This window comes from Siphateles boraxobius, unplaced genomic scaffold (assembly GCF_051911475.1).
Source record: "Siphateles boraxobius isolate OS27281-9 unplaced genomic scaffold, OSU_SipBor_1 23, whole genome shotgun sequence".
Lineage (NCBI taxonomy): Eukaryota > Metazoa > Chordata > Actinopteri > Cypriniformes > Leuciscidae > Siphateles > Siphateles boraxobius.
The window spans coordinates 2,025,240-2,047,889 of record NW_027508844.1 but is presented as its reverse complement, the minus strand read 5'-3'; the positions used below and the strand labels follow the sequence as shown (position 1 = coordinate 2,047,889).

The window sequence follows — 22,650 nt, the reverse complement described above, 5'->3', positions numbered from 1 at the left end:
TTACAGTGCTCATCTTCACTGTAATAAAATTAAAAATGACAAAACTCAACTCTGTCTCTTTTTGTTAAACTTCAGTTTTATCAATAATAGCCATTATAAAAGTATAAGTAAAAGGTACAAGAAGCTATACAATAAGAAATAAAGCAAACCATTCAGTCAAAAGTCAGCGCTCTAGTCTAACGTTACAACAGTAAAGTTAAATAGCCTAAATATATAAAGTTTTGGAACTTCACTTAGCCCTCAACCATTGGCCAGGGAACAAATGATAGATTCACGAGACCAAAGATCGCCCGTTAGGTCTACACAAGACGAATTATATCTCATATTAAACCACTACAGAGACGTCAGCGGCAAACATCAGAACGACTAGCCGAGGAAAGGCTGTTCCAGGCAGGGTACATGAGCGCCGAACGCCCTGTGATCGCCTGGAATGGATCTCACAACCTAGATCAAATTTTCATAAATCTTTATAAATAAACCACAGATTTCAGCTTTAAACAACTACATTCTCACCTGAAAAACTCTTAAAATGACATTTTGAGACACAATGACAGTAATATATTTCAACTGTATATTAAAAAATGGTGCTTCTTATGTTGTCATTCCCCTTTTAGCACGTGCAAGTGACTATTCTCTGTCAACCAATCAACATTCTGCAGTGAGTCTAGCTCCACCCTTTAGGTACCGTACCACTGTGCTAAGTACCCCAACGGAAGGGTACTGAAAAAGTGGTATGGCTTTTGGCAGTGGAAACGGAAATAGTTGCGTACCATACTGTACTGTACCGTACCGCACCGCTCGGAAACGAGCCATAAGTAACCGACATGTACTCGGATTTATGCCTCAGCTGTCGGTTGAAATACTTCCCTCTGGTTCTCCGAAACGGACGTAAGAAGCATCATCACCGCACGTGATCGCTAGTTAACCCTTTAACACGTACGATCGTTCACGCCGGTGTGATTAGACACATAAATAGACTACCTACTAGCAAACAATACATTTATTGTTTGTAAAATACACAACGATGTCCATGGAAGCAGCAATAACAATCCTTTCAATTATAAATTGAAGACGTGTTTAGATGCATATTGTGTAGGTAACTATAAAATTTACTCTATTCTTCTCACACTTCATTGGCCACTTTCATGTATTTTGGGAGAAGTGGATGAATTGACGCGCTATAGGCCTAAATCTGACAGATGCAATTCTCTGAACTGCGGTGCGTACTAACATGGCGAACATTATGCGTTAGATCAACTAACATGAGTCATGACCATTATAAAGGTTTCTTAAAAGACAAAACACATTCACTTACATGTATTTAAGAATAAAAAATATCAGCCAAGGACTGACTCGCCCGTCACGCAACCAATCACTATCACGTTTTGTTCCGCAACATGTTTAGTGTGAAAATGTAAAGTTGATGTCCCTACAATAACAGACCTACATACATCTAATAAATTAGTCAGGAGTCAGGAGAGGTGTCATATTTGGCCAGAGAAGACAAGAAATGTGTTAATATTTCTGCAAAAGAGAAGCTAGTTTGTGGCACACCAAGAATACACACTACTTTGCTGTTATTAGAAATGTAACTGCTATTTAGTGTTAAATTATTGTAGTTGGGTTAGGTGGCTTGGGTTTTATTGTGAATTTATTATGAAAATTTGTTGTGTTTTGTATTTAGTACTTTTTAAATGTTTCAGTATACTTTAAAAAAATCTATATATTGTTAATTTTTAAGATTATTTATTTATTTATTTTTCAATAAAAAAGCCGTTCTTTAATGTCATACACCATCGTTTTGAGGCTCTTTTTTTAAAGTATCGGTTCAGGCACCGTTTAGGCAGCGGTACCGTTTTAAAAGTATTGATTTGGCACCGAAAAAAAAAAAAAACGATAGCCAACTCCAGTGAAAACTATGAATAGTTGTGCGTTCACTGTGTTTTTATCCTTGTTCGACTCCTTTGTGAGTCGAGTCTCCTGTGCGATCTGTGTTTGTTTGATGCTCAGAGCTTCAGTCATTTATGAGGTTGTGCTTTGTGTTAAGACGCTGCTTGAGAATGTTGACAGAAAGACAGTTTATTTGGGTTTGAAACAGAGCCATGATGTCTTGGTTGATTAATTGATTGATTGGTTGGTTGATTGATCGATTTGATTGGTAACTTGGTTGGGTTTTTTTCTTGATTGATTTATGATTGTTTTGATTGGTTGGTTGTTTGTTTTATTGGTTGATTTTTCTTGGATGATTGGTGGTTTGTTTGTTTTTTCTACTTGGTTGGTTGTTTTTTTCTTGGGTTGATTAGTTAATTGATTTGATTGGTTGGGTAGTTGGTTGTTTTTTTATTGGTTGGTTAATTGATTCGATTGGTTGGTTGTTTTGTTATTTTCTTGGTTTATTGGTTGGTTGGTAGATTTTGATTAGTTGGTTGGGTTTTTTTCTTGGTTGATTGTTTGTTTGGTTGATTGATTCGTTAGTTTTTTTCTTGGGTTTGTTGGTTGGTTGATTGATTTGATTGGTTGGTTGTTGTTTTTTCTTGGTTTATTGATTCGATTGGTTGTTGGTTTTTTCTTGGGTTGGTTGATTAATTTGATTGGTTGGTTGGGTTTTTTTCTTGGTTTATTGGTTGATTGATTGGTTGTTTTGTTCTTGAAAGGAGTGGTTGTTTGGTTTTTGTTGTTTTTCTTGGGTTGGTTGGTTGATTTGGTTGGTTGTTTTTTTTTCTCGGTTTATTGATCGGTTGATTGATTCGATTGTTTTTTTGGTTGATTGGTTGTATTGTTCTTGGATGATTGGTTAGTTTTCTACTTGGTTTGGTTGATTGATGGATTGTTTTTATTGGTTGGTTTAGTTGATTGGTTGATTAGTTGGGTGGTTATTTTCTTGGTTTGGTTTATTAGTTGGTTGGTTGTTTTCTTGGTTGGTGGGTGGTTGGTTGATTGGTTGTTGTCTTTATTGGTTTGTTGGTTGATTGGTCGTTTTTTTACTTGGTTGGTGGTTTTCTTGGTTGTTTGGTTTATTAGTTGGTTTCTTGGTTGGTTGGTTGTTTGTTTGGTTATTTTCTTGGTTCTTGGTTGGTTGTTTCCTTGGTAGTTTGATTGATTGGTTGGTTTTGTTGGTCGTTAGGTTGGTTGTTTGGTTGATATTTTAAATTGGTTGTTTGGTCTGATTGATTGGTGTAGTTGATTGGTTGGCTGTTGTTTTTTTAGTTTATTGGTTGGTTGGTAGTTTGGCTGCTTGGTTCCAGACAGTCATCACTGTACTACAGGACATTGTGACAAACGTTACAATAAACACATAATACGCTATATATACAGATGGTTTACATGAAAATATATGAATATCTTAATTAGAGCGATGTCATGTGCTTTCAGGTGGACCATGTGGTGAACGGACACGCCGCTTCCAGGCAGCTGAAAGAGCAGGCGGAGAAGAGGTGAGCATCAGTCGCTCTGATGCGTTTCTGTTCTCACTCAGTCTGATCGCTGAGCTTTTCTCTGCAGTGGGAAACACGTTTACTCCTGCCTGAACCTCCATCTGGAGCACATGTCTGGAGACGCAGCACAGCTGGAGCAGCTGACGGCCGGCCTGCACATCTGGCCTGATTTCCACGGCAACCGCTCTCCTCTGGCCGACTAGACATCACGGGGATCGGTGAGGAACGCTGTGCTTGTTACAGTGCTGATGAAAAAATATAATAGTTTTCATTGTACTGCCTTTAATTTAATTTAATTTTTTATTATTTATTAATAAAACTGATAACTGGACGTACATTTTCTGCAGAATATGTGAGTGGTGCTTACTGCGGCAAAATTTGGCACCAGGCAGTTGTTCGGATGTTGTGGGTGGTTGCTAGGGTTGTTAGTGTAGTTGGTAGGCAGTTGCTATGGTGCTGCTAGAATGAGAATATTGAGAATGAACTCCAAATTAACATTTATAGTAATGACAATCTTTTTTTTTAATTATATTTTTGGGCTTTTTTCCTTTATTTCAGAGGACATAAATGTGGATTTAACAGGGACATTTGCTTAATGTCATGAAAATAATGTTAATAGCCCTAGAAAGTACTTTTTTCTTTACGTTCTAGAAAGAAAGATTTTCTTTACGTTTAATATAATTTCTTATTTTTAACCATTAAGAAAAAAGACACATCAGATAGTTTTAGCTTTTATAACTAATGTTTGCAGTGGTGGAGAGTTGATTGATGATGTCACTGCTGGTGTGTGCAGGTTGTGGGACTCACTTTATCACAGACACTGGATGATTTAGCTCTGCTGTATCTAGCAACTCTTCAGGCCATCGCTGTAAGACACACACCACACACACACACACTCTCTCTCACATACACACACACAAACACACTCTCACTCACACACTAACTAAGTGTTCAGTATTACAGTGTTAATGTGATTGTGTGTCTCTGTTGTATGAAGCTTGGCACCAGACACATCCTAGATGCCATGAAAGAGGCAGGATATGACATCACAACCCTCTTCCTGTGCGGGGGGCTGAGCAAGAACGCGCTGTTCGTACAGACACACGCCAACACCACGGGTCAGTGCTCACTCACACACACGCTCATATATCTGACATGACATGACCAACACCACGGGTCAATGCTCACTCACACACACACTCACTCATTTATCTGACATGGTAGAGACCTGCGCGGGACGGATTTTATCCCGTTCCTGCAAAAATATATGTTGTTTTCTCCCGCTGCTGACCCCAACAATCAAGTTTCGTCCCGCTCCCGCCCGCAAAATCCCGCGGGTAAACGTATAAGTACTGCCTGCTACTCTGTGATTTTTTTCACTTGCTCCCCTGTTGAATATAAAAAATAAAATAAAAAATAAACGGAAAATAAACAAATGTTTCGTTTTATTTGCGTTTAATTCAATGGATGAACATGAACAAGGAACTTAGAACAAATAAATACAGTAAAAAAGTAAGAAATGTACATAAATAAAAATATACCATAATGATTATAGTATAGCCTAATAAATTATATTATAATAATAAACCTGGATTTCTTTCATGTTCAAAAGTAGCCTATATATAGGGCCTAATACTGCTTAAGAATGCCGCCTTTGCTTTTAGCAATTGCTTCAAAACATTAAACAAAAACTATCCTTATTCCTCAATAACAAAATATACCAATTTTAAATATTTAGCTAAATAAAAAAAAAAACTGAATTAACTAAAACAATAAAAAAAAAACTGTATGACTACTTAATGTGCCCATGCAGGAATAGCATGTCGTTCACTGATGAGGGCTTCAGATTAATCCGTCTCTGCTCCAGTATGCGACCGCAAATACTGAAAGCCCTCTCCGATGGTGCGCTGGAAGCTGGAATGCAAAGTACATGGCGTGTGTCATGCGGTGCAGACATTTTGCCTCTGTGTGGTAGGCTTGGCTGTTCTGCGCCTATGAACCACGCGAGAGTTAGCTTCCGACCATGTGCCTGTAAATCGTTTTTATTTTAGTTATCCTTGTTGGTTGTGCATTAGATAAATAACGGTTTATTTGTTTCTAGTTATTTTATTTTGTTCTATATTTCCCACAAATAATTTTATTTTCCCGCAACCCGCACACAATAATATCTTGCCGCCCGCACCCGCATTCACCCATCAAATATTGTCCCGCGCCGCACTCGGTTGCGCTGGGTCCCGGGGTAGTCTCGCAGAAGTGCAGGTCTCTACACTCAGGTATCTGACATGACATGACCAACACCACGGGTCAGTGCTCTGAGGGATGTGTGTGTGTGTTTCAGGGCTGCCGGGAGATGGTTCTCACTGCGGAACATGAAATCCACGGGGAGGAGTCGGATCCACTCCTCCCACCTTACATACACCTAAACCTAGCCAACTCCGCCCCCTGATCCCTAAACACACCCCTAATCCCTAAACCCAACCCTAATCCTACCCATCTCCACCCCTTGGATCTTGATCCGACTCCTCCCCGTGGATCTCATGTACTGCATTGAGGTGCTACTGGCTGCAGAACACAAAGCAGCAATTCGTAACAGAAATATGGACTATGAAATTGCGAGGCATTATGTACAAGCTAATCATGGTTCCAGTGCGTCCTTAAAATTTTTGGGTATTGAAAAAATTCTACCCTCCCAGCGAGGAGGTGACATAGTGAAGTCCCTACTACAATGGGACGCTTTCTGGATTTTTACTCTTAACACAGTAGAACCAAATGGCCTTAATGAGGAACTGGGCCTTTCATGCTTTCTATAAATCATGTTTTTTATAATTCACATTCTTAGTTAATTATAGACATGTTGTTAGCGGGTCTGCATGTACACTTTTTTTGTGTATATGTTTGTGTGTGTGTATATATAGGCTATCTATCTATCTACAAACAGGGGGGGTTGGGGTTCGTGTACTTGCGCGCGCCTAGGACTGAAGCACCTTTTAGACAGGACGCGGAACGCTGCGCTGCGCTTTGAAACCTATTAATTTCAAGGACTTCCAAAGATACATAACAGCTACAAGTATATGCACTATGCAAGCACTATATACATGATTCACCCTATTATACTTTATCGACACAAATTGATAAGTCAAACAGCAAACTGCAATCCCCAAATACTCTTTTAATCGACGATTGCTTATGGCTTATAAGTAACTTAAATAAAACTAGCTACATTACTAGTTCTCATTAAAGAACTACATTCGATTCTATTCGATACATTCAGGTGCCAAAGGCTTACTCTCAGTACGGTTGACTCTTCTCAGTCTCTCAGGTGCCAAAGGCTTACTCTCAGTACGGTTGACTCTTCTCAGTCTCTCAGGTGCCAAAGGCTTACTCTCAGTACGGTTGACTCTTCTCAGTTTCTCAGGTGCCAAAGGCTTACTCTCAGTACGGTTGACTCTTCTCAGTTTCTCAGGTGCCAAAGGCTTACTCTCAGTACGGTTGACTCTTCTCAGTCTCTCAGGTGCCAAAGGCTTATTCTCCGTACGGTGAACTCTTCTCAGTCTCTCAGGTGCCAAAGGCTTACTCTCAGTACGGTTGACTCTTCTCAGTCTCTCAGGTGCCAAAGGCTTACTCTCAGTACGGTTGACTCTTCTCAGTCTCTCAGGTGCCAAAGGCTTACTCTCAGTACGGTTGGTTCTTCTCAGTACAACAGGTGTAGGAAGCTTACGGCTGTGAAGGAGCGTCGACTGGACAGCAAGTAGGTACTCCACGTACGTTTGGTCTTCCCAATACGTCGGTGCAGTAGGCTTAGGGCTGTGAAGGAGCGTCGACTGGCAGCAGGTAAATCCTCTCAATACAGTTGGTTCTTCTTAGTTCAACAGGTGCAGAAAGCTTACGGCTGTGAAGGAGCATCGACTGGACAGCAAGTAGGTACTCCACGTACGTTTGGTCTTCCCAATATGTCGGTGCAGAAGGCTTGGGGCTGTGAAGGGCGTCGACTGGGCAGCAGGTAACTGGGTTTATTCCCACTCCCAAGAACAGCGAGGATGAGACGAGAATGCACCGGCCTCAGATGGAACACACTCCGAACAGCAGGTAACTGGATTTTCTCCGTCCCCCAGAACAGCATCAATAATGAAGCAGAGTACAACAGGATTTAGATACACAACACTCAGGACAACGGGTACCTGAGGTTTCCTCCGTTCTCCACAACAGCAACGATGAGACAAATGCAGCGGGCTTCAGATGGGACGCACTCAGAACAGCAGGTAACTGGATTTTCCCCGTCCTCCAGAACAGCATCAATGATGAATCAGAATACAACAGGCTTTGGATATTCAACACTCAGAACAGCAGGTAACTGGATTTTCCCCGTTCTCCAGAACAGCATCAATGATGAATCAGAATACAACAGGCTTTGGATATTCAACACTCAGAACAGCAGGTAACTGGATTTTCCCCGTTCTCCAGAACAGCATCAATGATGAATCAGAATACAGCAGGCTTAAAGTCCGTTTTCACTTAATCTCTTCCTCAGAAAACTCCCGACTGTAACACAAGGCAAGACCGATGGACATGTGACAGAATTCTGTACAGTAAGCATTCAATAACTCCACTTCAACCACACACAGTGGGACACAGCATTAACTCACGTCACTCTCATCCACTCCGTGAAATTTAAGGTCACGGCCAACCTCCTCGCTCTGGACAGCGGGGGTAATTAGACGGAAGAATTCAGCGACTGCAATCACAAATCCTAACAGCTGTCTTCTCATTCAGACATCTGGACTCCGTTTTTTATGTCATTTCTCCTCATATATAATCTTTTCGTGTATAACCCACATATAATACAGCCAGTAGAAGGTTGGTACTTATCTTCACCCCAGTAAGTGGACTCGATAATACTTCATAGATGACTTCGCCCTCTGCCTCTCTGTTCTCCGTCACCGAGTTCTTCGTAGCGGATTCCCTTCCCACGGATCGATCTCGCCAGCCGGTTTGTCCCACAGAAATCTCTCACTCTCTCTCAGCAAGAAGAAAAGTTTGAACGCCGCAGCAATCCCACCCAACCCACTCAGTCTCTCAAAGTTTTGCTTTTGTCTGTTCCTAAAAGCGACATGTCCCAATCGTCACACAGTCACTTAATGCGCCGCACCTTCTGTCACTTTGCCATCAGCGGCTGCTGTTCCTATGGTAGCGACGCATCTGAGGCCGGCTTGGTGTTCAGTTGAAACCGCTCCGGGCGGAAACATCCCCCCGTGGGCTGTGTAGTTCCGTCTCTAGTTCGTCACCTTGTGACAACTTCACCAAGGATACGGCTCACTTCAGGACTCAAACGGTAAGTAAGAAGGTAAGAGTTCTTCTCAATACAGAATCCTTTCGTCAGTGCACAGTAGTGGGACAATGATTCAAAGGCTTACTTCACCAGCGATGCTGCATACTTCCAGACTCAGACGGTAAGTAGGAAGGTAAGGATTCTTCTCAGTATAGGATACTTTCGTCAGTGCACAGTAGTGAGACAGTGATTGAAAAGCTTACTTCACCAGCGATGCTGCATACTTCTAGACTCAGGCGGTAAGTAGGAAGGTAAGAATTCTTCTCAGTATAGGATACTTTTGTCAGTGCACAGTAGTGAGACAGTGATTTAAAAGCTTACTTCACCAGCAATACTGCATACTTCTAGACTCAGACGGTAAGTAGGAAGGTAAGAATTCTTCTCAGTACAAGATACTTTCGTCAGTGCACAGTAGTGGGAGACGGTGGTTTAAAAGCTTACTTCACCAGCAATGCTGCATACTTCTAGACTCAGACAGTAAGTAGGAAGATAAGGATTTTTCTCAGTATAGAATACTTTCGTCAGTGCACAGTAGTGAAACAATGATTTTAAAAGCTTACTTCACCAGCGATGCTGCATACTTCTAGACTCAGGCGGTAAGTAGGAAGGTAAGGATTCTTCTCAGTATAGGATACTGTCGTCAGTGCACAGTAGTGAGACAGTGATTTAAAAGCTTACTTCACCAGCAATGCTGCATACTTCTAGACTCAGACGGTAAGTAGGAAGATAAGAATTCTTCTCAGTACATGAAACTTTCGTCAGTGCACAGTGGTGGGAGACGGTGGTTTAAAAGCTTACTTCACCAGCCATGCTGCATACTTCTAGACTCAGACAGTAAGTAGGAAGGTAAGGATTCTTCTCAGTATAAGATACTTTCAGCAGTGCACAGTAGTGAAACAGTGACTTAAAAGCTTTCTTCACCAGCGATGCTGCATACTTCTAGACTCAGACCGTAAGTAGGAAGATAAGGATTTTTCAAAGTATAGAACACTTTCGTCGGTGCACAGTAGTGAGACAGTGGTTTAAAAGCTTACTTCACCAGCGATGCTGCATACTTCCAGACTCAGACGTTAAGTAGGAAGGTAAGGATTCTTCTCAGTATAGAATACTTTCGTCAGTACACAGTAGTGAAACAATGATTTAAAAAAATTACTTCACGAGCGATACTGCATACTTCCAGACTCAGATGGTAAGTAGGAAGGTAAAGGATTCTTCTCAACATAGGATACTGTTCGTCAGTGCAAAGTAGTGAGACAGTGATTTAAAAGCTTACTTCACCAGCGATACTGCATACTTCCAAACTCAGCTGTATCACTCTGGGCTTCTGATGGAGAGCAGATATAATAACTTTTCACAAACGTGTAAGCAGGGGTTGGGGCCGCTTCTCAGTAAAAGCACACCACACTCGTGTTCACTTCAAATCCACAGCCATGAATCAATGTATATAAATAAGGCAAAAACACTGCAATTCACTCACACGATAGGGCTGATCAGAGGCCTCAATCCATTCGTTACACTCCCGTGGGGGATATTTAATCCTCAGTTCCTCCTCAACACACTCTGAAACACATAGCTTCCCCAACAGTCAGATTTACATTCACTGCATCCTCTTCAAGCTTTTCGAATGTTCATAAGATGAAATCAATTCACTTATCTTTCTCTCTTCCCCACATCCAGACAACTTCCCCGAGTAAAGCTTGAGCCCCAAACTGCTCCAAAAACAAAACAGACCTCATCCACGTCCCGTTCCCCGAAACCTCTCTGGATAGCCCTTTTATCTTTGGCTTGTGAAGCCGGACACCTGTGTGAACGCCGCTCCTCTCTCTCTTGCACCTGCAGTGCATTAGCGCTAATCAGGCCGGGCAATGTTTCTGCCACACCTGGAACTGGAGTGGGATGTGTCGCAAACAAATCGTTCCCTCGAGAAACTCGTGACTCACCAAGAGGGTTCCGCTCACTACGCGTTTTTGTCACCCGTGACATCCCCCCCGCCAATCGGTTCTAGTCCCGAGAACCGGTGTTCTTCAATTCCATTCGCCATACCTCTCAGGAGGCTGTCCTCGGGTGTCCCGCTGAGACCGTCGGAGTGGCGAGGGCGGAGCCACTCTTGCTTCAACTTCAGGGTCCCTCGGGACCACAGACCACCCTACCATGAGTACCTCTGGGGCGGGTGGCGCACTTGGGGCCTCGGCCGCTAGCTGCGAATAGTTCGGACATGGACGGAGCAAGTTTCGATGGAGCACCCGTATCGGTCCTGGTTTCCCCTCGGGTCGTACCGAGTAAACTGGAGCATCAGGCCCTTGTCGTTGTTCCACCACATATGGCGTCGACTCCCAGCGATCGCGGAGCTTCCCCTTCCCTGAGCGCCGGTTGTCCCTTACCAGCACTCGCTCCCCTGGTAACAAAGGGGCCTCTCGGGCAGTCCGTCGTATAGCCGCTTGTTCTTGGCGGCTGCTGCACTCAGATGACTCTATAAATGCTACAGACTCGTCGGTAGGCATCGAGCAGTTGGTGGTGGTGCCGATTCACCCAGTCAGTGGTACTATACCCTCTTTCTGCAGCCTCGGTCCCCAGGAGCAAGTCCACAGGTAAGCGGAGATGGCGCCCAAACATAAGGTAGGAAGGAGCATACCCGGTGATACTGTGCACACTATTGTTATAGGCTTGCAACAGAGAGGGGAGACTCTCGGCCCATTGGCCCTGTTGTTCACTCTCTAGGGTCCCCAATAACCCCAACAGGGTCTGGTTCAACCTTTCGCACCCCCGTTACCCTGAGGATGGTATGAGGTCGTATGGGTCTTCCGGCACCCATAAAGGTGGCTCAGCTCTTGGATCACTCGAGACTCAAAATTTGAACCTTGGTCTGAGTGTAGGGTCTCTGGGGAGCCAAAAGGTTGTATCACTGCCCTCCAAAGGGCGCTGGCTGTGGTAACTGTCGTCTGATCTACAGTGGGGATGGCCTAGGCGTATTTAGTTAATAGGTCAGTCATCACCAGGATATTTTGAAATCGATCCGTCGGCCGACCTAAAGTCAGGAAATCGATTCCTATGATGTGCAGAGGTGCTTTGGGCCACAGGGGGACCAATGGGGCTCGGACTTCCTTCCTGCGTTTGAACAACGTACACAGTGGACAACTCTGAACGAACTCCTCAACTTTCTTTTCCATCCTAGGCCAGTAGAAATACCTCCTCAGCAGAGACAGCGTCTTCTCTTGGCCCTGATGGCCAGTATGGGTGTGGAATGCAGTCAATAGCTCGAGACTTGGCCCTCCGGTACCACCACCTGGTGTACTGTCTCCTGTGTTCGGGGATCTTGCATCGAACGGCAGATTACCCCTTCTCTAAGTCGCAGCCTCTTCCACTGCCTTAGGAGATGTTGTACTCCCACCGTCTGAGCCCGCTTTCCTCTGCTCTCGGCATGTATCCCTGTCTAAGGTACAACGTAACCTGACACAGGTCTGCATCTCCCAGCTGCAGCCTTCTCCACCGCCCGGGGTCCCACCCCCAACTAGACGGAACAGCCCTCAGGGTCCCGGGAGCTTCCACCATTGCCATCAGCAACTCGTCTTCAGGGCCAGGGGTACAAAGGGGTGTTTGGTTGTCCCTCCGGATGACTGGGAGTCTGGACAGGGCGTCCGCATTTACGTGTTCTCTGCCGGGTCGGTATTTAAGCTGTTAATCATAATTTGCTAGTTGTGCCACCCAACGCTGTTCTACTGCCCCCAACTTGGCGGTCTGCAAGTGTACTAATGGATTATTATCCGTAATCACCGTCACCTTGGCTCCCAACAGGTAATCTTTGAACTTCTCCGTCATGGCCCACTTCATTGCCAGTAGTTCGATTTTGAAGGAACTGTAATTTGCCGCGTTCCGCTCTGCGGGATGTAAACTTTGACTTGCGTATGCAATCACTCTCTCCACTCCTTGGTGCTCTTGGGCCAACACGGCTCCCAAACCTGCATTGCTGGCGTCAGTGTACAGAAGGAACGGCTGGGTGAAGTCTGCGTAGGCCAAGATAGGGGCCCTCAGAAGTTCCTGCTTGAGGTTCTGGAAGGTGGTCTCACAGGTGGAATCCCAATGCACTGACGGGGAGCCTTTGCCACGGGCACGTCCGGAACCAGCAAGGAGTTGGTTCAATGGCCAAGCAAGCCCAGATAATCCTTTTATAAAGCGTCGACAAAATCCCACGAACCCCAGGAACGACCGCACCTGTCTCACTGCCCGGGGTGGCTCCCACCCTTGGACAGCCGCCACCTTCTCCGGGTCGGGGGATATCCCTGCAGCACTGACACAATGTCCCAAGAACTGTACCTTCTTCCGCAATAACTGGCATTTGTCTGGCCTAAGCTTTAGCCCATATTTCTCCATGGCCCTGAACACTTCCTGTGTTCCTCCTCCTCCCTAGGTGGTCCTCCTCCCACCTAGATGGTGCAGGTGAGTGCGGAAGTCAGGGGAGAACACGATCGCATCGTCCAGGTATACCGGCGTTGAGTCGACCAGTTGTCCCCCTAGACAGTGCTGCATCAAGCGCTGAAAGGTCGCAGGAGCATTGCACAGGCCGAACCGCATCTGGTCCCATTCAAATAACCCAAACGGGGTGGTGAAGGCTGTCTTCTCTCTATCTCGGTCGTCTACCTGCACCTGCCAGTATCCACTCGCCAGGTCCAATGTGGAGTACCACGCCGCTTGTGTGAGACAGGTGAGTGAGTCTTCAATCCGTGGCAACGGGAATGTATCTTTCTTCGTTACACTGTTGAGTTTGCGGTAGTCAACGCAGAACCTCCAAGCTCCCGTTTTCTTCTGAACCAGAACAATTGGCGCCGCCCTGGGACTACTGCTCTCTCGAACAATTCCTCCCTCCAGCATCCCTTTCAACAGGGCGCGGACCTCGGCATAGAGGGTGGGTGGCACCGGACGATACCGCTCTTGGCTAGGCATCGCCTCACCGGTAGGTATTTGATGCCTCACTACCCCTGTGCAGCCATAGTCTTCTTCGTGGGTCGAGAACACATGTTGCCATTTTCTCAAGAGCTCCTGGAGCTGTAACACCTGTTCCTCCTCCAGATTTTCACCCTTCAGGGACTCTCCCATCAAATGGGTCGGCACCCCTCCTCCCACAGAGCCTGGTTCTGCCTCAACTGGGCGGACGGCGACTTCCACCACCGCAGAGCTCACCTGCCTGAAGCAGACGTACTGATGCTTGTGAACCTGGGCAGAGCGTACCGAGGAAACTCGAACCAGACGTTGGTGTCGACGAAGGAGCACGGAGTAGGGATTGGCATTCCGCACCTTTACTGAGACTCGCCCACGGTGGATGGCCGTCAGCCCGTGAGCCACTTCAATGGGTTGACAGTCCTCATGGGGCTCTACCAGGACACAGGTACCCGTCCCACAGGGTCCTGCAGGTACTCGGACCCAAAGCACGGTCTCGCTCTGGGCTGGGACAGACAAAGCGTACCGACAGGCTACTCGACCGATGCCTTCTCTCTCCTTCACTTGACTAGCCACGTGCACTCTTCGGCAATCGGCCAGAATCCGGTCCCTGTCCTGCTTCGCCGATGACAGAGAAGTCCGAGCTGGCCGTCCCAGAAACAATTCCTCCGAGCAATCCAGTATAACGTTCATCCCTAGGAGTGCTCGATGAATGCCCAAGTAATGATCTCGGACGATAACGACCCCTTTCTGTTGGACGGGAACCCCTTGGACCAGAAAGTCTACCACGATGTACCCAGTGTAAGGGATGTCCAGACCATTTGCCCCCGTAAAGTCAGACTAGAAGCGTCCACTGCTTGGAGCCGATGATCTGCAACCAACTCCTGGGCCAGGCTCTCCGAAAATAACGTAACTTGAGAACCTGTATCGACCAGACAATCTATAGTGACTCCGTTAGCTTGAACCTCCACGGTGGGACAGCGCCCAACCCTGTCGTCTCGTAAAACAGGAACAGAAGGAGGGTCACACAAAGGGGTCCCGGCCACTTGACCCACAGTAGCCGGTGGGACTAAAAACCCCCTTGAGAACCCCGACGGAGCCCACACTGACGACTGATGTGTCCCGGGTCTCCACAATTAATACAGATGGGCCTTCCCTGGTCATCCCACTGGAACCGGGGGCCCACAGGACGTAGGGGGCGGCGCACAGGAGCTCGCCCCTTCTCCGAATACGACCTCTCTCTCACCATCGATCCGCCCTCGACTCGACCCCGACGAAGTTCACCCAACAGCCGGCCAAACTGCTCCCACAATTTCAAGGAGTATGCCCGAAGAGTCTGCTTAGGCCCCTGTTGATAGTTAAAGAACTGGGCACGAAGAGTGGCCACCGGGTTAGAGTCTCCATATAATCCGGACAGGAAATCGAAGATAGTTTTCGCGGTAGCCCGTGTGGCTTCTGATGCAGCAAGAACTTCTCTTTTGGCTTCTGCTTCCAAAGACCCCAACACAAACTGTACTTTCTATGATGCACTCAGTCCCTGTAATCCGGCCAGATATTCCGTCTGCGCCTTCCAATCGTGCAAGCCCAACTCCGATCCTGGCCCTCCATAGCGCTGTGCCCAGGGAGCTCCCATAAAGATCGGTATGACTTTTGAGACAGGTGAAGGCCATCGTACCAAGGAGCTGTAGGCAGACTGCCATGCAGAATGACCTCTGTTCTGTTGTTTGTGGAATTTACAGACTGTCACACTGCCTGCAGAGCAGATTATGGGAAGGAGCCATCTTCTAAAAAGCACATGTCTCTCATCAATAGGTTTCTGTAGTGTAGTGGTCATCACGTTCGCCTAACACGCGAAAGGTCCTCGGTTCGAAACCGAGCAGAAACAGTGGTTGGATTCTGACAGAAAATTTAAACTGTTTGCCACGCTAGGTGGGTGCAGCACTCATTTCTTTTATATGCTTTTTAATAAGCGTGCACCTAAATATTTATGTCTGCAACCTGAAGACGTGTTTCCGTAGTGTAGTGGTTATCACGTTCGCCTCACACGCGAAAGGTCCCCAGTTCGAAACTGGGCGGAAACTGTGGGTGGTTTTTGCAAAAATTTCGTATGCGATTTTCTGTTGAGCAGGTCAGTACACTTGCAGGGATGTTTGTGGTTTAATCTCTTTAGAAAAGGACAAAAATAAAACAAATGACCATTGAGGTTTCCTGTACAGTAATATAAAATGTTTGGTCTGCCAACAAAATTAGCAGCATTTTGCCATGTTAAAAACACTGGGCAATCTATAGTTTCAGTCGCTTTTGAACAAGCGTACCCTAGAAGCGGTGGGACTGACGTCCAAATCAAGTTTCCGTAGTGTAGTGGTTATCACGTTTGCTTTACAAGCGAAAGGCCCTCAGTTCAAAACTGGGCTGAAACAAGTGGAGGCATTTTAAATGTAATGCTCCAATTCGCTATAAAACCCTTGCTTTTGAGACAGGTGAAGGCCATCGTACCAAGGAGCTGTAGGCAGACTGCCATGCCGAATGACCTCTGTTCTGTTGTTTGTGGAATTCACAGACTGTCACACTGCTTGCAGAGTAGATTATGGGAAGGAGCCATCTTCTAAAAAGCACATGCCATGATATCACATTCGCTTTACACGCAAAGGTCTTCAGTTCAAAACTGGGTGGAAACAAGTGGAGGCATGTTAAATATAAATGCTGCAATTCGATACAAAACCCTTACTTTTAAGACAGGTGAAGGCCATCGTACCCAGGAGCTGTAGGCAGACTGCCATGCCGAATGACCTCTGTTCTGTTGTTTGTGGAATTCACAGACTGTCACACTGCTTGCAGAGTAGATTATGGGAAGGAGCCATCTTCTAAAAAGCACATGTGCGTCATCAATAGGTTTCTGTAGTGTAGTGTTCATCACGTTCGCCTAACACGCGAAAGGTCCTCTGTTCGAAACCGAGCAGAAACAGTGGTTGGATTCTGACAGAAAATTTAAACTGTTTGCCACGCTAGGTGGTAGCAGCGCTCATTTCCTTTATATGCTTTTTAATAAGCGTGCAGCTAAAGAATTATGTCTGCCACCTGAAGACGTGTTTCCGTAGTGTAGTGGTTATCACGTTCGCTTTACACGCGACAGGTCCTCAGTTCAAAACTGGGTGGAAACAAGTGGAGGCATGTTAAATATAAATGCTGCAAATCGCTACAAAACCCTTGTGAAGGCCATCGTACCAAGGAGCTGTAGGCAGATTGCCATGCCGAATAACCTCTGTTCTGTTGTTTGTGGAATTTACAAACTGTCACACTGCTTGCAGAGCAGATTATGGGAAGGAGGGATGTTCTAAAAAGCACATGCTCCATTAATAGGTTTCTGTAGTGTAGTGGTCATCACGTTCGCCTCACACGCGAAAGGTCCCCAGTTCGAAACTGGGTGGAAACTGTGGGTGGTTTTTGCAAAAATTTCGTATGCGATTTTCTGTTGAGCAGGTCAGTACACTTGCAGGGATGTTTATGGTTTAATCTCTTTAGAAAAGGACAAAAATAAAACAAATGACAATTTGAGGTTTCCTGTACAGTAATATAAAATGTTCGGTCTGCCAACAAAATTAGCAGCATTTTGCCATGTTAAAAACACTGGGCAGTCTATAGTTTCAGTGGCTTTTGAACAAGCGTACCCTAGAAGTGGTGGGACTGAAGACCAAATCAAGTTTCCGTAGTGTAGTGGTTATCACGTTTGCTTTACACGCGAAAGGTCCTCAGTTCAAAACTGGGTGGAAACAAGTGGAGGCATTTTAAATGTAATGCTCCAATTCGCTACAAAACCCTTGCTTTTGAGACAGGTGAAGGCCATCGTACCAAGGAGCTGTAGGCAGACTGCCATGCCGAATGACCTCTGTTCTGTTGTTTGTGGAATTCACAGACTGTCACACTGCTTGATGAGCAGATTATGGGAAGGAGCCATCTTCTAAAAAGCATATGCCATGATATCACGTTCGCTTTACACGCAAAGGTCTTCAGTTCAAAACTGGGCGGAAACAAGTGGAGGCATGTTAAATATAAATGCTGCAATTCGATACAAAACCCTTACTTTTAAGACAGGTGAAGGCCATCGTACCCAGGAGCTGTAGGCAGACTGCCATGCCGAATGACCTCTGTTCTGTTGTTTGTGGAATTCACAGACTGTCACACTGCTTGCAGAGTAGATTATGGGAAGGAGCCATCTTCTAAAAAGCACATGTACCTCATCAATAGGTTTCTGTAGTGTAGTGTTCATCACGTTCGCCTAACACGCAAAAGGTCCTCTGTTCGAAACCAAGCAGAAACAGTGGTTGGATTCTGACAGAAAATTTAAACTTTTTGCCACGCTAGGTGGTAGCAGCGCTCCTTTCCTTTATATGCTTTTTAATAAGCGTGCACCTAAAGATTTATGTCTGCAACCTGAAGATGTGTTTCCGTAGTGTAGTGGTTATCACGTTCGCCTCACACGCGAAAGGTCCCCAGTTCGAAACTGGGCGGAAACTGTGTGTGGTTTTCGCAAAAATTTCGTATGCGATTTTCTGTTGAGCAGGTCAGTACACTTGCAGGGATGTTTGTTGTTTAATCTCTTTAGAAAAGGACAAAAATAAAACAAATGACCATTGAGCTTTCCTGTACAGTAATATAAAATGTTCGTTCTGCCAACAAAATTAGCAGCTTTTTGCCATGTTAAAAACACTGGGCAGTCTATAGTTTCAGTCGCTTTTGAACAAGCGTACGCTAGAAGAGGTGGGAATGAGATCCAAACCAATTTTCTGTAGTGTAGTGGTTATCACGTTCGCTTTACACGCGAAAGGTCCTCAGTTCAAAATTGGGTGGAAACAAGTGGAGGCATGTTAAATATAAATGCTGCAATTCGCTACAAAACCCTTACTTTTAAGACAGGTGAAGGCCATCGTACCAAGGAGCTGTAGGCAGACTGCCATGCCGAATGACACTAGGTGGGTGCCGTCCAAATCAAGTTTCCGTAGTGTAGTGGTTATCACGTTTGCTTTACACGCAAAAGGTCCTCAGTTCAAAACTGGGCTTAAACAAGTGGATGCATTTTAAATATAAATGCTACAAAACCCTTACTTTTGAGACAGGTGAAGGCCATCGTACCAAGGAGCTGTAGGCAGACTGCCATGCAGAATGACCTCTGTTCTGTTGTTTGTGGAATTTACAGACTGTCACACTGCTTGCAGAGCAGATTATGGGAAGGAGCCATCTTCTAAAAAGCATATGCACCGAATCAATAGGTTTTGTAGTGTAGTGGTCATCACGTTCGCCTAACACGCGAAAGGTCCTCGGTTCGAAACCGAGTAGAAACAGTGGTTGGATTCTGACAGAAAATTTAAACTGTTTGCCACACTAGGTGGTAGCAGCGCTCATTTCCATTATATGCTTTTTAATAAGCGTGCAACTAAAGATTTATGTCTGCAAACTGAGGACTTGTTTTTGTAGTGTAGTGGTTATCACGTTTGCCTCACACGCGAAAGGTCCCCAGTTCGAAACTGGGCGGAAACTGTGGGTGTTTTTTGCAAAAATTTCGTATGCGATTTTCTGTTGAGCAGGTCAGTACACTTGCAGGGATGTTTGTGGTTTAATCTCTTTAGAAAAGGACAAAAATAAAACAAATGACCATTGAGGTTTCCTGTGAAGTAATATAAAATGTTCGGTCTGCCAACAAAATTAGCAGCTTTTTGCCATGTTAAAAACACTGGGCAGTCTATAGTTTCAGTCGCTTTTGAACAAGCGTGCGCTAGAAGAGGTGGGAATGAGATCCAAACCAAGTTTCCGTAGTGTAGTGGTTATCACGTTCGCTTTACAAGCGAAAGGTCCTCAGTTCAAAATTGGGTGGAAACAAGTGGAGGCATGTTAAATATAAATGCTGCAATTCACTTCAAAACCCTTACTTTTAAGACAGGTGAAGGCCATCGTAACAAGGAGCTGTAGGCAGACTGCCATGCCGAATGACACTAGGTGGGTGCCGAATGACCTCTGTTCTGTTGTTTGTGGAATTTACAGACTGTCACACTGCTTGCAGGGCAGATTATGGGAACGAGCCATCTTCTAAAAAGCACAAATAGGTTTCTGTAGTTTAGTGGTCATCAAATTCGCCTAACACGCGAAAGGTCCTCTGTTCGAAACCGAGCAGAAACAGTGGTTGGATTCTGACAGAAAATGTAAACTCTTTGCCACACTAGGTGGGTGCAGCGCTCATTTCCTTTATATGCTTTTTAATAAGCGTGCGCCTAAAGATTTAGGTCTGCAACCTGAAGACGTGTTTGTAGTGTAGTGGTTATCACGTTCCCCTCCCACGCGAAACGTCCCCAGTTTGAAACTGGGCGGAAACTGTGGGTAATTTTTGCAAAAATTTCGTATGCGATTTTCTGTTGAGCAGGTCAGTACACTTGCAGGGATGTTTGTGGTTTAATCTCTTTAGAAAAGGACAAAAATAAAACAAATGACCATTGAGGTTTCCTGTACAGTAATGTAAAATGTTCGGTCTGCCAACAAAATTAGCAGCTTTTTGCCATGTTAAAAACACTGGGCAGTCTATAGTTTCAGTCGCTTTTGAACAAGCGTACGCTAGAAGAGGTGGGAATGAGATCCAGACCAAGTTTCCGTAGTGTAGTGGTTATCACGTTCGCTTTACACGCGAAAGGTCCTCAGTTCAAAATTGGGTGGAAACAAGTGGAGGCATGTTAAATATAAATGCTGCAATTCGCTACAAAACCCTTACTTTTAAGACAGGTGAAGGCCATCGTATCAAGGAGCTGTAGGCAGACTGCCATGCCGAATGACACTGGGTGCTTCGCAATATCCCTCCTCGTCTCCTCGTTCCTCTGTCCTCCATCCTATGACCCGGAAACCGATCGAGCGCAGCCATCTTGAAGGACATCTCAGTTCTCTAATTGCACCGCGAGGAGGCGAGGATCGAGGAGTGAGGAGGCTTCCAGAGGAGTCATGAGCGAGGATACACAGGTGTATCCTATGCGGAAGAGATTTATCGACTAAACGTGACGCGCGTATACATTCTCCTCCCCCTTCACATCGATCACAATCTGTTTTAATGTATACTTTACCTTTGCAGTTTATATAAACCACACATTACACATATTTCAACAGGGTATCTTGCTTTATTATCATTTATTATGAATTTCTTAAATAAACAAACTTCAACAACATAAGGGCAGATCCTTTGAGCGCTGCTGATGACGCTATGAAGTGACGCGCGAGTGATCAAGTATTCCAATGAATAAAAAAGCTTTCATTCGATTCCTCCGTCCTCATTTTCTTTCCTTGCGTACTTCCCTCAAAACCTACAGGGGGTGGAGCTGAGACGCTAGGAAAGGAAGCGAGGAAAGGAAACGAGGATGCACAAATAAGAAATGAGAAGCACCCACTAGGTGGGTGCCGAATGACCTCTGTTCTGTTGTTTGTGGAATTTACAGACTGTCACACTGCTTGCAGGGCAGATTATGGGAAGGAGCCATCTTCTAAAAAGCACATCCCTCTCAACAATAGGTTTCTGTAGTGTAGTGGTCATCACATTCGCCTAACACGCGAAAGGTCCTCGGTTCGAAACCGAGCAGAAACAGTGGTTGGATTCTGACAGAAAATGTAAACTCTTTGGCACGCTAGGTGGGTGCAGCGCTTATTTCCTTTATATGCTTTTTAATAAGCGTGCACCTAAAGATTTATGTCTGCAACCTGAAGACGTGTTTGTTATGTAGTGGTTATCACGTTCGCCTCACACGCGAAAAGTCCCCAGTTCGAAACTGGGCGGAAACTGTGGGTGATTTTTGCAAAAATTTCGTATGCGATTTTCTGTTGAGCAGGTCAGTGCACTTGCAGGGATGTTTGTTGTTTAATCTCTTTAGAAAAGGACAAAAATAAAACAAATGACCATTGAGGTTTCCTGTACAGTAATATAAAATGTTCGGTCTGCCAACGAAATTAGCAGCTTTTTGCCATGTTAAAAACACTGGGCAGACTATAGTTTCAGTCGCTTTTGAACAAGCGTACGCTAGAAGAGGTAGGAATGAGATCCAAACCAAGTTTCCGTAGTGTAGTGGTTATCACGTTCGCTTTACACGCGAAAGGTCCTCAGTTCAAAACTGGGCGGAAACAAGTGGATGCATGTTAAATATAAATGCTGCAATTCGCTACAAAACCCTTACTTTTGAGACAGGTGAAGGCCATCGTACCAAGGAGCTGTAGGCAGACTGCAATGCCGAATGACCTCTGTTCTGTTGTTTGTGGAATTTACAGACTGTCACACTGCTTGCAGAGCAGATTATGGGAAGGAGCCATCTTCTAAAAAGCACATGCACCTCATCAATAGGTTTCTGTAGTTTAGTGGTCATCACGTTCGCCTAACACGCGAAAGGTCCTCGGTTCGAAACCGAGCAGAAACAGTGGTTGGATTCTGACAGAAAATTTAAACTGTTTGCCACACTAGGAGGGTGCAGCGCTCATTTCCTTTATATGTTTTTTAATAAGCGTGCACCTAAAGATTTATGTCTGCAACTTAAAGACTTGTTTCCGTAGTGTAGTGGTTATCACGTTTGCCTCACACGCGAAAGGTCCCCAGTTCGAAACTGGGCGGAAACTATGGGTGATTTTTGCAAAAATTTCGTATGCGATTTTCTGTTGAGCAGGTCAGTACACTTGCAGGGATGTTTGTGGTTTAATCTCTTAGAAAATGACAAAAATAAAACAAATGACCATTGAGGTTTCCTGTACAGTAATATAAAATGTTCGGTCTGCCAACAAAATTAGCAGCTTTTTGCCATGTTAAAAACACTGGGCAGCAGTGTTGTAATGTAACGGAGTACAAATACTTCGTTACTATACTTAAGTAGAAATTTCACGTATCTGTACTTTACTTCGCTATTTAAATTTATGTCAACTTTCACTTTTACTCCACTACATTTCCTAGAT

The 22,650-nt window shown here is 44.9% G+C and overlaps 13 non-coding genes across 13 annotated transcripts; all 13 read left to right on the top strand.

Moving 5' to 3' along the window:
- The first annotated feature begins 15,504 nt into the window (after nucleotides 1-15,504).
- On the top strand, nucleotides 15,505-15,577 carry trnav-aac (transfer RNA valine (anticodon AAC)). Its single transcript has one exon. It is a non-coding gene; the product is annotated as a tRNA-Val (tRNA).
- A 123-nt stretch (nucleotides 15,578-15,700) lies between these two features.
- trnav-cac (transfer RNA valine (anticodon CAC)) lies at nucleotides 15,701-15,773 on the top strand. Its single transcript has one exon. It is a non-coding gene; the product is annotated as a tRNA-Val (tRNA).
- Nucleotides 15,774-16,039: 266 nt separating this feature from the next.
- Nucleotides 16,040-16,112, top strand: trnav-uac (transfer RNA valine (anticodon UAC)). Its single transcript has one exon. It is a non-coding gene; the product is annotated as a tRNA-Val (tRNA).
- A 940-nt stretch (nucleotides 16,113-17,052) lies between these two features.
- trnav-cac (transfer RNA valine (anticodon CAC)) lies at nucleotides 17,053-17,125 on the top strand. The gene has a single exon. It is a non-coding gene; the product is annotated as a tRNA-Val (tRNA).
- Nucleotides 17,126-17,392: 267 nt separating this feature from the next.
- On the top strand, nucleotides 17,393-17,465 carry trnav-uac (transfer RNA valine (anticodon UAC)). Its single transcript has one exon. It is a non-coding gene; the product is annotated as a tRNA-Val (tRNA).
- A 668-nt stretch (nucleotides 17,466-18,133) lies between these two features.
- Nucleotides 18,134-18,206, top strand: trnav-cac (transfer RNA valine (anticodon CAC)). Its single transcript has one exon. It is a non-coding gene; the product is annotated as a tRNA-Val (tRNA).
- Nucleotides 18,207-19,154: 948 nt separating this feature from the next.
- Nucleotides 19,155-19,227, top strand: trnav-cac (transfer RNA valine (anticodon CAC)). The gene has a single exon. It is a non-coding gene; the product is annotated as a tRNA-Val (tRNA).
- A 266-nt stretch (nucleotides 19,228-19,493) lies between these two features.
- Nucleotides 19,494-19,566, top strand: trnav-uac (transfer RNA valine (anticodon UAC)). Its single transcript has one exon. It is a non-coding gene; the product is annotated as a tRNA-Val (tRNA).
- Nucleotides 19,567-20,323: 757 nt separating this feature from the next.
- On the top strand, nucleotides 20,324-20,396 carry trnav-uac (transfer RNA valine (anticodon UAC)). Its single transcript has one exon. It is a non-coding gene; the product is annotated as a tRNA-Val (tRNA).
- Nucleotides 20,397-21,231: 835 nt separating this feature from the next.
- On the top strand, nucleotides 21,232-21,304 carry trnav-aac (transfer RNA valine (anticodon AAC)). The gene has a single exon. It is a non-coding gene; the product is annotated as a tRNA-Val (tRNA).
- Nucleotides 21,305-21,764: 460 nt separating this feature from the next.
- On the top strand, nucleotides 21,765-21,837 carry trnav-uac (transfer RNA valine (anticodon UAC)). The gene has a single exon. It is a non-coding gene; the product is annotated as a tRNA-Val (tRNA).
- Nucleotides 21,838-22,051: 214 nt separating this feature from the next.
- trnav-aac (transfer RNA valine (anticodon AAC)) lies at nucleotides 22,052-22,124 on the top strand. Its single transcript has one exon. It is a non-coding gene; the product is annotated as a tRNA-Val (tRNA).
- Nucleotides 22,125-22,247: 123 nt separating this feature from the next.
- trnav-cac (transfer RNA valine (anticodon CAC)) lies at nucleotides 22,248-22,320 on the top strand. The gene has a single exon. It is a non-coding gene; the product is annotated as a tRNA-Val (tRNA).
- Nucleotides 22,321-22,650: the final 330 nt, after the last annotated feature.